Genomic DNA, 15,808 nt, shown 5'->3' on the forward strand with positions numbered 1-15,808 from the left:
GAGGGTGAAGAAATTAATGTTTTTGGCCAATTTTTCAATATTTGTCATCTGAAGGATTGAGCTTCAAAACGATACTGATCGTGTGAGAATTCCGTTGCCTCTGTCAAAAGTTTTTTTTGAGACATACATGCATACATTTAAACAGACGTGAGATTTATATTATAGATATTCTATACGAAAATGAATGGAACAATGTGAACAATTCTTACTTTTATTTAATAAACATGTAATATTTCTTTATTTTATTTGTTAACTTTCTTTTTTATGTGAAACTTTCTTAAAATAAAGAAACATTTTTTTACAGAAAAATATCATTCTTATGCCAAACTACTTCTAATAAGACAGATGCTACTAATACTACTACTACTAATAATAATAAGCACAATAATAATACTAATAATTTGTCTAAGAATGTGATGAATTTTTTCAGTTAAAATATCTGTTGGAAGATGTTTCGTCGTGGATGCCAAGTAATACAATAATAAAATGTCTCGAAATATATGCCGGAATGCTGAGAGATTAACTAATTTAGCTAGTCACATGGCCATCATCAAAATAGCAGTCATACATATTTTTCCAGCCTTCATTATAACAAAATCGCTCAACGAATAACTTACTTATTACAATTTACTTTCGGCAGTCACGTAATTCTTGCTTCCCTTATTTGGTCCTTTAGTCCTCACATTCCAGGAGCAATGTTTCTGACAAAGAGGGAAGAATTGCTGTTTTCTTGGTCAGAATCTATTCCATCTAACACTTATCATTGATAAGTTTTGGACCTGAAAGTAATATTTTTGTTTTTAGCTCCTTATATCAAGTGGCTTTATGCCTTGTTTGGAGCGATTTCTATTTAAAAAAAAAAAAAAAAAGAATTTCCATAATAGAATGAAAATATTTAAGACTATTTGAGACAAACAACATATAATTCATATCTGAAAAGGCAGATTGTGAATTTGAGATCATTTTTCAGTTATATAGGTTTTAGCATCTTAAATGCAACTTTCAGTTTGATAACGTGCTGCTATAAAACCATCTGCCCTATTTGGGGAGCTGGATTTCCTCCACATTAAACATATCTCATGTTACATCATGGTCTCGCAAAGAGTCAGTAAAAACTGTAGTGAAATTGAATGCACATACTGGGTTAAAGACAACTAATCTAAGGGAAACAACTCTGTATTTATTTTATTTTAACAAATGCACAAGCAACAAACCAAAAGCAATGTGATATATAAAACTGATTTATTAAAGTATGTACATGCGCGGATTACTACTATAAAGATGGTGTCTTTCACTGCATGTTATTTTGTTTTCTCCCAGTTCAAGGGACATTACTCTGTCAAAGCATGTTTCACATACTTTACAAAACACACTTTTTAATATTTTACATTGTTGTGAGTATTAGTGTTTCATAATTAATTTACTAATTAATTTAATGAACCTGAAATAGAAAATATTGAACAAACATAAATTATGTACAATAACTAACTAAACTGAGCTCGAGTACAAATACACAGATTTATTAAATACACCGACAAATGTAAAGGACATACAACATTTCACAATGACAAAGCAATACAAGCGTTCATTAACTCATCACCTGGGCGATATCTCTAAGATAAAACAGGGATATTCTGCCAATACTGGAATGCACTCAGCATGGGGAATAAGTGTTCTCTACCATGTAAGGTAAAATGGTTTTTCTCACTTCTGTGGATTTAGAAAAGAATCCAGGTTGTCCTTGACGGTCGTACATCTAAACAATATGATATAAATGCGGGAGTACCTCGGGGGTCTATCCTTGGACCTTTATTATTCCTAATATTCATAAATAACCTTTCTGATAAAATTGTCTCTGAAATGGACATATTGGCTGATGACACCACACTCTATAACAGGCACGAGGGAAAACAAATGAACACATATCTAAGGAAATGGCAAAAACACTAGAGGATGACCTCCAATCTGTAGTGGAATGGGGACATAAATGGATGGTCACATTCAATGCTGCCAAGACTAAACTTGCTTCCTTCAATAACTATAAGAAACCTTCTCTACCACCAATAGCAATGGTCAAAGACTCTTTATCTGAAAGTACTTCTTTTAAACTTCTCGGCCTAACATTCACAGGGAAAATGAGTTGGAACAGATACACTGAGAGCATTGCTAAAGCCACTGCAAAGAATGTGGGCTCTCTCTACCATGCTAGAAAGCTACTTATGCCTGAAAGTATCATGTACCTCTATAAGGCCACCATTCGCCCATATATGGAGTATTGCTGTCAGTTTTGGGCTGGTGCATTTGCTACTAGTCTCTCACTCCTGGACAAGATTCAAAAGAGAGTCGCCAACCTGATAGGTCATGAACTGTCATATAAGCTTCAGCCTTTGTCGCATCGACGAAATGTTGCATCCCTTTGCCTGTTTTACAAGTATTTTAATGGTGAATGCTCTGATGAACTACGAGCACTTGTACTCCCTCAACATAAATACGCCTGACAAACCCGACAAGCAGCTAAATTCCACCCCTACACTGTAGAGAATCCTAGGTGTAAGAAAGCCTTCTACTTCAATAGTTTCTTCCCCAGAACTGCTAGATTTTAGAACTCTCTTCCGGGATTCTGTTTTCTCGCCTATACTAACGTTCTAAAAAAATCGATAGGGTAGAAAATTATTTATTAAAAAAATAAATAAAAAATAGAATTTGATGAAAACGATCGTAAAACACAGGAGAATTCAAAAGGGAGGTAATTTTCCGTTTGATTTTAACAAGATGGCGGAAAAATTCCCCCCTGCTAACATGATTAAAGTTGTTTTTTTTTAATAATTCAGTAATATTCAGGCAATTTCGACTGCATAATTTAGAAGCTACCATTATAACTTATTAGAATTTACAAAAAAAAAACCCCCCAAAAAAACAAACAAACAAAACAAAAACAGTTGAAACTATTTTTTTTTTAAATCTGAAAACTCCATTTATCGATTACAAAATCTCGTTCCAATTCTGTAGAAGTGCCGACTATTTTTATGTAAACTAAATTTATTTTAGTTCGTTTATTTAAAAAGTATTTTAAAGGTAAAAATAACCTGTAATAAAAACAGAATTTCGTTTTCCTTTACGCTGTTGATTTTTTCACATTCCAATAAATCGCTTAATAATAATAATAATAAATAATAATAATAAATAATAATAATAATAATAATAATAATAATAATAATAATAATAATAATAATAATAATAATAATAAATCAAGTTATGCAGGGACGAGAAGCACAGACACATGAAAAGTGATCGCTATGAGATTATTTCATGATGAAGAAAAAGCTAAATAATTATTCATAAAAACAGGTGTTTTTCAGAGTTTTCAATGGCTAGCTGACAGACCCAGTAGACCCACAGCAAACGTCGGGGGACGTAGCTTGAAGATAACCAAATAGATATTAAAACCACATCACCTGCAGCGGAAGATTTCGAGTTTTGACGATTTACTTTTTAACCCTCATAATAAAAATTATTGACGTTGCCGGTGGCCGCCATCTTGTTTTCTGCTACCATGGGAACCGTTTACAAACATTTTTTTTTTTTTTAAATGTACAGGGTAGAACGATAAAATTGTCGGCGCTGTACAGAGGGAGACAACTCTCTTTTACCATTCATTCATTTATCATCTCATAATTTAGGACGCTCGATGCACCGATATTTTATTATTATTTTTTTTATTAAATCAAAACATTAAGAAAAGAAAGTTGATAACATTAATAATACAAAATGTAGTCTTTACGCTACTATTAAGAGAAAATCAACGAACAAACGATAGTTTCATAAAATGAAAACATTTAAAAAAGAGGCATATGTTTACTTTGGACGGAAAATTTAGGAGACAGGGGCTCTAACTCTGACCTGACGAAAAATAAATAGCACCGGTATTTTATCATTGCCGTAACCATGGTTCCATTCACTAGTTTCATTTTTGTTTACATGTTAACTTAATGCTAACTCAAGTTAATAAGTATTTTATTTCGCATTTTTAAACAAGGAAAGAATTGTAAATAACTTTCGGTACTTGTTAACTTAATGCTAACGAACAATTACTCGAATTAATAAGTATTTTATTTCGTACTTTTTACGATAATAATAACAGTAAGAAAACAGAAAATAAAAACAATAGAATGCTAACAAAAAGGATAAAAAACAAAAAGGTTTTAAAATAAAACTTATTTAAATTTTCGACAGAAGAAGAGAACTATTAGAAAGAAAACTTATTATTTCGACAGTAACACGTGTAATTAAAATCGTACAATAGAATTTCAATTTAATGATAAAACACCGGTGCAATTTATTCCCCCCCCCTAAGTTAGGTCAGAGTTAGATCCCCTGTCTCCTAAATTTTCCGTCTAAAGTAAACATCTGCCAAAAAAGAAGCTGCCGCAACCTTTTTTTTTTTTTAATTAGAAAGTAAATGTTATGATAAGGTTTTTAAAAAAATTAATGAAACTCTTTAATGAAACAACAAATAAAAAAAAGCTGCATTTACAATTCCTCTACAACTATCGTCGCATTTTCGTTTTTTTGTAATATGAATAGATGTTAGTGTTATTAATAGCTTTGTTGCAACAATAAATAAATAAATAAATAAGTCGCTGCAGCTGCAAGAGTGCCAATAAGTCTATAGACAACAAATATTGCATCCATGAATAAGTAATCTAAAATATTCGTTTGTAGGAAGAACCCCCCCCCCCATCCGATTTTGTTTTATATCATAAGTTGCTTAAAACGTGATTAGTTAAAGTTCAGAATAAAATCACGCTTTCTCTTAACGGTTAATTTAAAAAAAAAAATCTTCTGAACGCTATTAAAAGTTAAATTCTTCACTAGTTTGGAGACGGAATGCGTTGTTGTGATAAGTGATTTTCTCTATTAATTCGCACTTTTTATTTTAAGATTCAAATATTAATAACTACATTTTATTTCAGTATTTAATTTATGTATTTCTGTTGTATTAAATGCTAGCTTTAATTTTTTTTTTTTTTTTTTTTTTTTTTTTTTTTCTCGTCCATAAATGTTTATTTATCTACTGAGTTGATTGCAAAAATAGATTACCTAATTGTACTCATTTTTAGTTCGTGGGAGGGGAATCTATCACCATACTTTCCCTTAAACAGGTCCGTTGGACTTTTATTAAGTACAATACTTAATAGTTATTTTTTTATTTTATTTTATTTTTTTTTTTTAATGGAGAGTAGAAAACGCATTGTGGATGCGTTATCGGCAGCTCCTGTTACTCTCGCTTCTTCTTATTTGTCCCTCAGTCCTCATTTTTAAATGAGTGATTTTTCTGACAAAGGGAGAAGAAAAAGCTGTTTTCTAGGTTGGCAGTATTTTTGCGCGAACAGTTGGCAGAGTTGGTGGAAATTTTCTGTTTCTATGTCTATCCTTGTAGCCATGTCACTAGTAAGGGTGCTGGAGGTAAACGTTTTGTCTGGGCTGACGTTATCCGCCTGATAGTCAGGGACCCGAACCTTGGATTAACCACTAAGGAGGCTGTCCTATCAGCAGGTGCAAAGTACTGGGGCTGCTGTATTGCCATTTGGTGAATGGAATCTGGACCATGCAGTAGCTTCTGGTGGGGCCTCTCGATGCCATACTAGTGGGTAATTGTTACGGCTTTACCTTATCATGTGGTACAAAAAAAAAAAAAAAAAAATTCTTCGTTTCTTTTTCTCTCTTAGTTTCCCCTCTCTGTCCTGCTCTAAGTAAATCTGTCGACCTAGTCCACAAATTCCAAAATTTCATCATGACAAGTTTCAAGAAAAAATACACGATTAAACCCGGTTCTCCAACTTCCAACGTAGACCCCTACTACCATGTCTCCTTCTCCAACATCAGGGGTCTACGTTCTAACCTTCCAGAGGTTGAAACCCAATTACAGGAGACTAAACCAGACCTTTTATTTTTAAGTGAAACTGGCATTGGACAGGCTATTTCCCTTGATGAGTTTGCAATTACAGGATACTCTAACTTAACTTCTAAATCTGACCCCCAAGATCGCCATGGGCATGGAATATGTGCCTATATTAAAGATAGCTTTCCATGTGGGAGGGACATCTCCAGGGAAGATCCTAACTTACCTTATATGTGCTTCCGGGTTGCTTTAGCTCACACTACTGCATTTATATTTACTCTCTATCGCCCCCACAACAGCGGAGTTACTATCTTTCAAAGCATATCTGAGAAAATTGACCAAGTCCTTTCTACTTATCCTTCAGCTAACATTCACGTATGTGGAGACTTCAATGTTCACAACGTCGAATGGTTGACCCACTCAAACAAGACCGATGATGAGGGGAGGTTCTGTCATGATTTCTCCATTGCCTATGACCTCACTCAGATTGTTCAGGAACCTACCCGTGTGCCCGATAATGACGGCCAGTATGCGAGCCTACTAGACCTTTTTCTCACAACTTGCCCTGAACTATGTTCAGTTTCTGTTCTGTCGCCTCTTGGATCTTCCGACCACTCTGTTGTATCAATTAAGATAAAAATGAAATGTAATAAGTCCCCAGACGTACCTCTTCATCGTACAGTATATCGATACACTAAGGCTGACTGGGATAGCTTCCGTACATTTATATCTGATCTACCTCTGCATTCCATGTTTAAAAAGGATGTGTCCTCTATAGTATTAGACCTAACTGAATGGTTAATTGTAGGTATTGACCATTTCATACCCTCTAAAAAGTTTCAGCAAAAACCTAACAGCCAGCCATGGTTCTCTCCAGAATGTGCTGCTGCCATTGCGCACAGAAATCACTTTTTCCACTGCTTCAAACGTAATAGATGTATGGAAACTAAAGCCGTTTTCAGGACTGCCAGCAACCATTGTAAGAAAGTAATAAGGAACGCAAGAGAGTTGTATGCTCAATCTGTTAAGTCCAAAGTAGCTGAGCAGCGGCTTGGTTCCCACCAGTTTTGGCAAATAGCAAACAGAATCCTGAACAGAAGCGTGTGCTCCATCCCAACTATTATCAATGGATCTGAGGTAATCTCGTCAGCATCAGACAAAGCCAAACTCTTTGTCAAGAACTTTGCAGCTAATTCTACCCTTTGCGACCAAGACCGCCAACCCCCAATATTTCCTCTTGTATCAGAAAACACGCTATGTGATATACGTATATCTGTACGTGATGTTGCCAAACTAATCAAAAACCTTGATTCCAGTAAAGCAACTGGCCCTGATGGTATTCCAATTATAGTACTCAAAAAACTTCAACCTGAACTAGCGCCCATACTTACAAAACTGTTTAAACGTTGTCTTAAGGAGAATAGTTTCCCATCTCCCTGGAAAATCTCATCAGTATGCCCTGTATTTAAGAATTCAGGTGATCGCTCATCCCCCTCTCAGTACAGGCCAATAAGTCTCCTGTGCGTCATGAGTAAGTTGCTAGAATCTGTATTAAATACAGAAGTAATCAAACATCTCAACAAAAATAACCTTCTTAGTGACACTCAATATGGTTTCCGTTCTGCTAGATCTACAGCAGATGTCCTTACAGTTATATCGCATAGGATTAGCAAATCTCTCGACGGTGGCAATCTTTCTAGGGCAATTGCTCTTGACATATCTAAAGCCTTTGATAGGGTATGGCATAAAGGTTTACTTCATAAGATCGCTAGCTATGGTATAGCTGGAAAAGTCTTCTCAATTATTAAATCTTTTCTTTCTGATAGATTCATAAGAGTAGTAGTTGAGGGGCAAAAATCAGAAGCTCACAATATTAATGCCGGTGTCCCTCAGGGATCCATCCTGGGCCCAACTCTTTTCCTGATCTACATTAATGATCTTCCAAATCATATCCTTACATCATTTGTAGACATTTATGCTGACGACACTACCATTTATGGTACCACATCTAAGACAGTAAACGAGCAAGTTCTCTCCAATTCTCTCTCCTCTGATCTTGAGCACGTAGTACAATGGGGAAAGGAATGGCTGGTTACTTTTAATGCATCTAAAACCAAGCTTCTCTCTTTACATCATCAACATTCTAATCCACATTTGTCATCAATTGAAATGAATGGCTCTCGTCTTCAGGAGGCCTCAAGTTTTGACAAGCTTCTGGGCTTGACCATTACTCCTGATCTTAAATGGAACACGTATATCAAATCTGTTGCCAAGGCCGCTGGAAAAATGGTGGGATCTTTCTATCGATCCAGTAGATATCTCACTGCTGATGCTATTCTCTATCTATATAAGAGCCAGGTACGTCCAAGGATGGAATACTGTTGCCACATCTGGGCAGGAGCTGCTAGAAAGAACTTGTCCTGCCTTGATAGAGTTCAAAATAGACTTCGTAGCCTCGTAGGAGATGTCCTTTTCTCCTCCTTGCAACCTCTATCTCACAGAAGAGATGTTGCGAGTTTGTCTCTGATGTATCGTTATTTTCATGGAAAGTGTTCAACTGAGCTTCAATCTATGGTCCCCCCTCGCCAAACTTTCACAAGAAACACTCGTCTAGCTGTAAACACTATCAATAATTTCCCCCACTCTTTATCTGTGCCTAAACCTAAACGTAGATTCCATGAACAAAGCTTCTTTCTTAGAACTGCACGCCTGTGGAATTGTCTTCCGTTTTCCTGCTTTCCGGCTGACTACAATATGGTTTTGTTCAAGTCTAAAGTAAATAAGTTCTTGATGAGCCGTTCCATATAAGTTATTAAATTTACCAAATTTTCATTACTAATGATTACTATATTGACCAACTTCTACTGTACACTCTTTAACCCTTATCCTTGAGTGGCCTCTGGGCCTTGATAATGTGGTGATGCCTTTGTAAAAAAAAAAAAAAAAAAAAAAAGGTTGCGTTTTTATTATTTTTTCTTGGTTCTTCTTCATGTATGTCTGTTTAAGTTAAACTTTAAAAAAAAAACAAAAAAAACAAAAAAAAAAACAAACATTGTTAATGACCATTTTGGTAAAAAAGTAAAAGTCCATTAATGACGGCCCACGGCCCAGGCCCACTACTACGAATTCGGAATAAGAGCGAGCGAGAAAAAATGATAGTAAAGGCAAAAAGTATATGAGAATCAAGAAAGAAATAAAAACGCAGCCGACATTAAAAAATACATATTTGATATGTTTTTCTTAAATTCAAAAATTGAATAATCATAGAAAATGAACTCATTTTAAAACAAGAAATTACTTGATTGATACCATCTCTGCGTTCCTTTATTGAAAAGTTCTGTTAAAAAAGAAAGCCCCCCCCCCAAAAAAAAATGCACTCTACATAAAACATATAGGGAGTCTGATTCTCTCTTTAACACGGTAAGTGTGGGAAAAGATGTTATAAATAAAAAAACCGGATAAAATACTGTTAAAAGCTCGCTCAATATATGTTACCGTGACATAGGTTGACATATATTCGGCGGGTTTTTAATAGTATTTTGTAGTTTTTTTTTTATTTATAACACCTTTTTCCAAACTTACGGTGTTAAAGAGGGTGTGAGACGGCAGACGCCATCTTGAATTTTCGAATACATCGGTAAACACTGTATGTTTTTCAATCTGAATAAATATGTTACATTGAATAAAAACACAAAAAATATATCCAGTTTGGCAGAAAAGTAACTTATCTTGCCTTTGATAACATTTATTTGTTATATATTTGTTTTTTGACAACTTTTTCGAATCTATGTGTACAGTAATACAAACCCCCATCTTGAATTTTCGAATACATCGGTAAACACTGTATGTTTTTCGAGCTGAATAAACATGTTACATTTAATAAAAACACAAAAAATATATCCAGTTTGGCAGAAAAGTAACTTAACTTTGATAACATTTATTTGTTATATATTTGTTTTTTTTGACAACTTTTTCGAATCTATGTGTACAGTAATACAAACCCTATTCTCCCTATTTTTCTTTAAATCTTTCCTTAATATTTTAAATCATCAGGAGGAGGGGGTAAATTCGGATTGTGCATGTTTGTTTACAAATGACACGTGCGCTGGCAGTTAACCGGTGTCGATTTAAAAGTGTTCCTTTTGAGTCTGTCAGCTTAATCATCATACACAACTGAATTTATTCACCATAAACTAAGGGTTATCTTTAAATTAAGCCTCACCGTGTTTACAAAGGTTTTCTGCAGATCTTTCGGCTGAAAAATTAAACTAGATTTGTTTTTAAATGTATTTTTTAAAATAAGCAAACGGACAAAAAAAAAAATCGATTCTACTTACTTTTTTGACTCCCAATGTTTCGTCTGCTAAAATTTTAATCACGTGATTACGGTGTAATATCAATAAAGTAAACCATTAATTCAAGTGCCGCTTGTTATGGATTTAGCTGAATACGATATTAAAAATCACTTTATTGGTACTTATGCACTTATGTTACCAGGCTGGCGGGTGTATTATAACTATTCTGTACTTTCACCTAACAATTTAATGAACAAAAAGATATAAAATTTGAAGGACCGTTTGAACACATTCGGAAAAATAATACAGCAAATTAAAACGGTGGATCCATTTGCTCTTTAGAAAATCAGACAGAACTAAGCGATAAAATTTGGCAACCATTTTGGAAGCGAACGGCACTTTTTAAAATAAAATGTTTATGCTCAAAGAGAAATAACTCCGTATTTTTATGTTTCGATTACTTCCCCTGAATCAATCTTTCATTAAATTCTGCTCTGTGCACTTATTCATCAAAATGGTTTAAGAATCAACATTTTGCATGACTAGAAACAAAGCATAGTATCTGCGTTTTCTCTGCCGTCAGTTAGCGAATGAGAAATCCTTCTAGACTGATGAATTTTAATATAGAGACCCCCTTTTAGGGTAGCTGGATTTTCTTCAAGATAGATTTAATATCATGTAGCTGGTTGAAGGAGAGAATAGTTCAGTTTACACGTGTTTGTAGCCAGCAGTCGTCGGGACAAGGAGGCTGGTTAAAGAAGAAAAAAGGGAAAGGTATTCAGTGTGTTGACGTGTTGTCGTGGGTGTGTGTGTGTATGTTGGTGTATTGATGAGGGCAGTTCTGTAACATGATAAACAAAGTCCGTTTGGGTACCGCACGTGGAAATAAATGTGAGTTTGAAGAGAGTCATTGTTAGCTTATTGTACTCATGTCTGGCCTGAGGCCAAAGCCCCAGGCTAACGTCTGCTGCCCGGCAGGGTTAGGAAGAAAGAGGAATAAGAGTTTCAGATTTCGCCTTTTATGTACTCAGTCACATGATTGAAAGCTGGCTTTTGATTAGACAAGCCAGAGAGAAAATGGATTTCAAATCTCGAGCCGCGAGAATTAGCTCCTGCCTGTGATTGTAGCAAGTTTCGGCTGCTACAGCTACTTCGCCAAGAACAGAACCAACATGACATCCCACAATGCCATCCACTGAGTATTCGCTGAGTTCTCACTGCTGCTTATGGAAAAGGCATGCTCCCAGTTCCAGAGCATTCCACCACATTGAGGTGGTGATTGAGGCTGAAGGTGATTACAGTGAATAGATGTTAGCTTTACTACATAATCAAGTTACCTGAATTGATTTTTTCAATAAAATTTTCAAAATAAAGCTGTAGTTGTTTTCTTTGGGGCGACACTTTTATCATTCCACCCTGTACTAACCCAAGAACTCTCGTTCATTCTTTGAACATGACCACATCAAAGTTTCTATTACAGATATCCTTCTATATTGTACAAATTTAATCTTCCTTTGAAGTCATCAGATGTAAGTCTGTCTTTAAGATTCCCATAACACATCCATCATACCATTTTTCTTTTTCTTTTTTTTTTTTTTTTTACAAGGTGGTCACCACTTATCAAGGCCCGGAAGCCACTCAGGGATAAGGGTTATTGTAAGTACAGTACGTTAGTGTGGAGATTTAATAAAGTGTCTACTTAAGGGGGCGGTTCATCAGGAATTTGTTTATGTTGGACTTGAAGATATCCAGGTTGTAGTCAGGTGGGAAGCAGGCAGACGGAACATAGTTCCACAGGCGTGCAGTTCTAAGAAAGAAGCTTTGTTCATGGAATCTACGTTTTGATTTAGGCATAGATAAAGAGTGAGGAAAGTTTTTGACAGTGGATTCAGCTAGACAGGTGTTTTTGTAAAAGATTGGCGAGGGGGAGCATGCAACACATGTCCTCAACCTTCACTGGCCAGGTTTCACTTCTATACATCATCTCACTGCATACACAGGACTGATAGACTTGTAGCAAGCATAAATGATACATTTTCGCTCTTGGAGAATCATGTATGATGGTCAGACAGGTTTCGCTGGAAGTAACCAGAAAAAATACAGCCGTTTTCTCTCTTATCTTTTATCCACTGAATTCTCATGCAATAACTATTCTCCATCACAAGAACTACTGCTCAGAAATAAAAATAAGTGGCCACCAAACTTTCTAACTCTTTATCTCCTCACTCTGACACTCTCTAACTTTTTTCAATATCAAACAGTATGAGTGTAACTTTGATAAATACCTTTTTGTTGTTATAAAAAGAAAGGTTTTGTTTTTCTTTACATTACTTAGAAATACTATAATAGGAGTTTGTCATAACGTTCTTTGCTGAGGAGAGAACCTATAGGCGCTTCTCTTGGTCAATACAAACGGCTATTCTCTTTGACAATGTATCAAGTTAATTTTTAGATTCGATTTCTACTTTGCGTTATGCACTCTGAAAATCGGAAGTACTATCAACGTGATATTTGACAATTTAATTCACGTAAATTTGCAGCAGTTGTGAAGAGAAAGAGTCCAGTTGGTGCTAATACGTTAGTGTACTCAGCTCACCTCAAAGATGAACTCTGATTGGGCAAGCCAGAAAGGAAGTTAAATAATTACACCAATCTATGCTGAGATTTGAAATTGAATATAGTTTCAAAATCATAATAGTACCTGTCACTGCTGCGACTTGTAGCACGACTGCTACCATTTGGTAAACGTAATAATCATATGTATTACTAATGTAATAATTAACGTATTACTTATATGTATTATTAATGTACTAATTAACGTATTAATCATATGTATTATTAATGTAATAATTAATTAATTAATCATATGTATTATTAATGTAATAATTAATGTATAAGTCATATGTATTATTAATGTAATAATTAACATATTAATCATATGTATTATTAATGTAATAATTAACATATTAATCACATGTATTATTAATGTAATAATTAACGAATTAATCATATGTATTATTAATGTAATAATTAACGTATTAATCATATGTATTATTAATGTAATAATTAACGAATTAATCTTATGTATTATTAATGTAATAATTAACATATTAATCATATGTATTATTAATGTAATAATTAACATATTAATCATATGTATTATTAATGTAATAATTAACGAATTAATCATGTATTATTGATGCAATAGTTAACGTATTAATCATATGTATTATTAATGTAATAACGTATTAATCATATGTATTATTAATGTAATAACGTATTAATCATATGTATTATTAATGTAATAACGTATTAATCATATGTATTATTAATGTAATAATTAACGTATTAATCATATGTATTATTCAAGTAATAGTTAATGAATTAAGCATATGTATTATTAAAGTAATAATTAACGTGTTAATCATATGTATTATTCAAGTAATAGTTAATGAATTAATCATATGTATTATTAATGTAATAATTAACGCATTAATCATATGTATTATTAAAGTAATAATTAATGAATTAATCATATGTATTATTAATGTAATAATTAACATATTAATCATATGTATTATTAATGTAACAATTAACGTATTAATTTTATGTATTATTAATGTAATAATTAACGCATTAATCATATGTATTATTAATGTAATAATTAACGTATTAATCATATGTATTATTAATGTAATGATTAACGAATTAATCATATGTATTATTAATGTAATAATTAATGAATTAATCATATGTATTTTTAATGTAATAATTAACGCATTAATCATATGTATTATTAATGTAATGATTAACGTATTAATTTTATGTATTATTAATGTAATAATTAACGCATTAATCATATGTATTATTAATGTAATGATTAACGTATTAATCATATGTATTATTAATGTAATGATTAACGTATTAATCATATGTATTATTAATGTAATAATTAATGAATTAATCATATGTATTATAAATGTAATAATTAACGTATTAATCATATGTATTATTCATGTAATTATTAACGTATTAATCATGTTTTATTCACGTAATAATTAACGTATTAATCATATGTTTTATTCATATAATAATTAACGTATTAATCATATGTTTTATTCATATAATAATTAACGTATTAATCATATGTTTTATTCATATAATAATTAACGTATTAATCATATGTTTTATTCATGTAATAATTAACGTATTAATGTTATGCATTATAAATTTCTTTCACTGTTCTCAGAGCAAGTTATAAGAATCTGTATACTCCATAAAAACTAAATTCCTTCTCCAATCATTGTTGTTAATTTAGTTTGAATACATTGTTTAGTATAATGAGATGATTTTGCAGTTATAGTTTTGCTGATTGACATGACTTCCTTGCTACAAGATGCGACACACGGACGGAAGTGTAACATTTTTATAAACAAACAAGTGTCAAATAAGCTGTTAAATGAATCGTTTGCAACAAACGCGTACTTGTGCACTTGTGAGGTTTTTGCCAGTGAACGCTCAAGAAACAATCAACAAAACAAAATCTTTTTACATACATGCACGGTTGCTGATCTTTCATTCTTTTTTATCGCCACTTTTCCAGGTGGGAGTAGTGATTCCCTAGTGGTTGTGATATGCTGTTAACTCGAGTCGAATCTACTAATTCATTGAAAACAATGGAGACTTGTTGGCATTCAAAGGTTTTATTTGGAGAGTTTTCTCTTTGGGGGAGACACTGTAAATTATTTCTTAATTCTCTTACATAGCCTTAAAATAGTCGACAGATGGACAGAGTCTTGAGAAAATATTCACTTAGATTTCTGCATTGTCAGGCACATCTTCTCTGCCTGCTTCTGTGACACAAACTGCTCAGAAACTCTCTTCTGTACCCTAAACACGTGATGTCATCTTTTATGTAGTATCATCAACACCTGCATTTCTAGTGCGTTTAGTCTAGAGAGAAAACCCTTAACCACCTTGCTTCACTCACACTAGGTGCACCGTGTCTATTTCTGTCTACCACCAGGTTAGCCTCACATGTACTAATGTGACCCTTGCTAAAATTCATACTAGTTAGCTTAATCTCTACTTACTGGTGTAGGGACCCAATATATAACAGAAGGAAGTAAAAAGTACCTCTTCTGCAGTAGTCAGTTGTAAAAATAGCCAAAAACGGCATTCTCAGGTTGGGGCACTTCAGGCGATCATTAATAGCACCTCCTCCCCCGCTAGCAAAAGTTTCGTCTTCAGACAGCAAGTATCCATTATTAATAATGTTAGTATTTTTACAGTTTACAGACCATGGTGAAATAATAGATACACCAGCTCAGATATGGCAACAATATTCCATGCACAGGCGAATGGTGGCTTTGTAGAGATATTGGATATTCTCAGGTGTGAGTAATTTTCTAGCACAGTAGAGAGAGCCCACTATCTTTGCAGCAGCCTTGGCAATGTCCTCAATGTATTTGTTCCAATTCATACTGTCTGTGAATGTTAAGTCGACGAGTTTGAACCAGGAATTCTCTTTTTTCTAGTAACATATATTGACGACTCCCATCAGGTCTCAATTGATAAATTAAAAGCGAGCATAAAGACACTAAAAATCCAT

At 33.5% G+C, this 15,808-nt stretch overlaps 1 protein-coding gene across 2 annotated transcripts in view; it reads right to left on the reverse strand.

Annotated features, from left to right (window-relative positions):
* The window catches only part of LOC145239823 (tetratricopeptide repeat protein 16-like), a 112,403-nt gene extending 108,818 nt beyond the window's left edge, over window positions 1-3,585 (reverse strand). Inside the window, exon 1 of one of the 2 annotated variants that reach the window (XM_080103354.1) lies at window positions 3,456-3,585. The gene's annotated coding sequence lies outside the window, so the exon portion shown is untranslated. Of the gene's footprint in view, window positions 1-617; window positions 642-3,455 lie in introns of those variants that run through there. The other variant, XM_080103355.1, reaches the window with a different exon arrangement.
* Window positions 3,586-15,808: the final 12,223 nt, after the last annotated feature.

The sequence above is a fragment of the Euprymna scolopes genome, chromosome 19, assembly GCF_053919585.1.
Source record: "Euprymna scolopes isolate OS-2025 chromosome 19, ASM5391958v1, whole genome shotgun sequence".
Taxonomy (NCBI): domain Eukaryota; kingdom Metazoa; phylum Mollusca; class Cephalopoda; order Sepiida; family Sepiolidae; genus Euprymna; species Euprymna scolopes.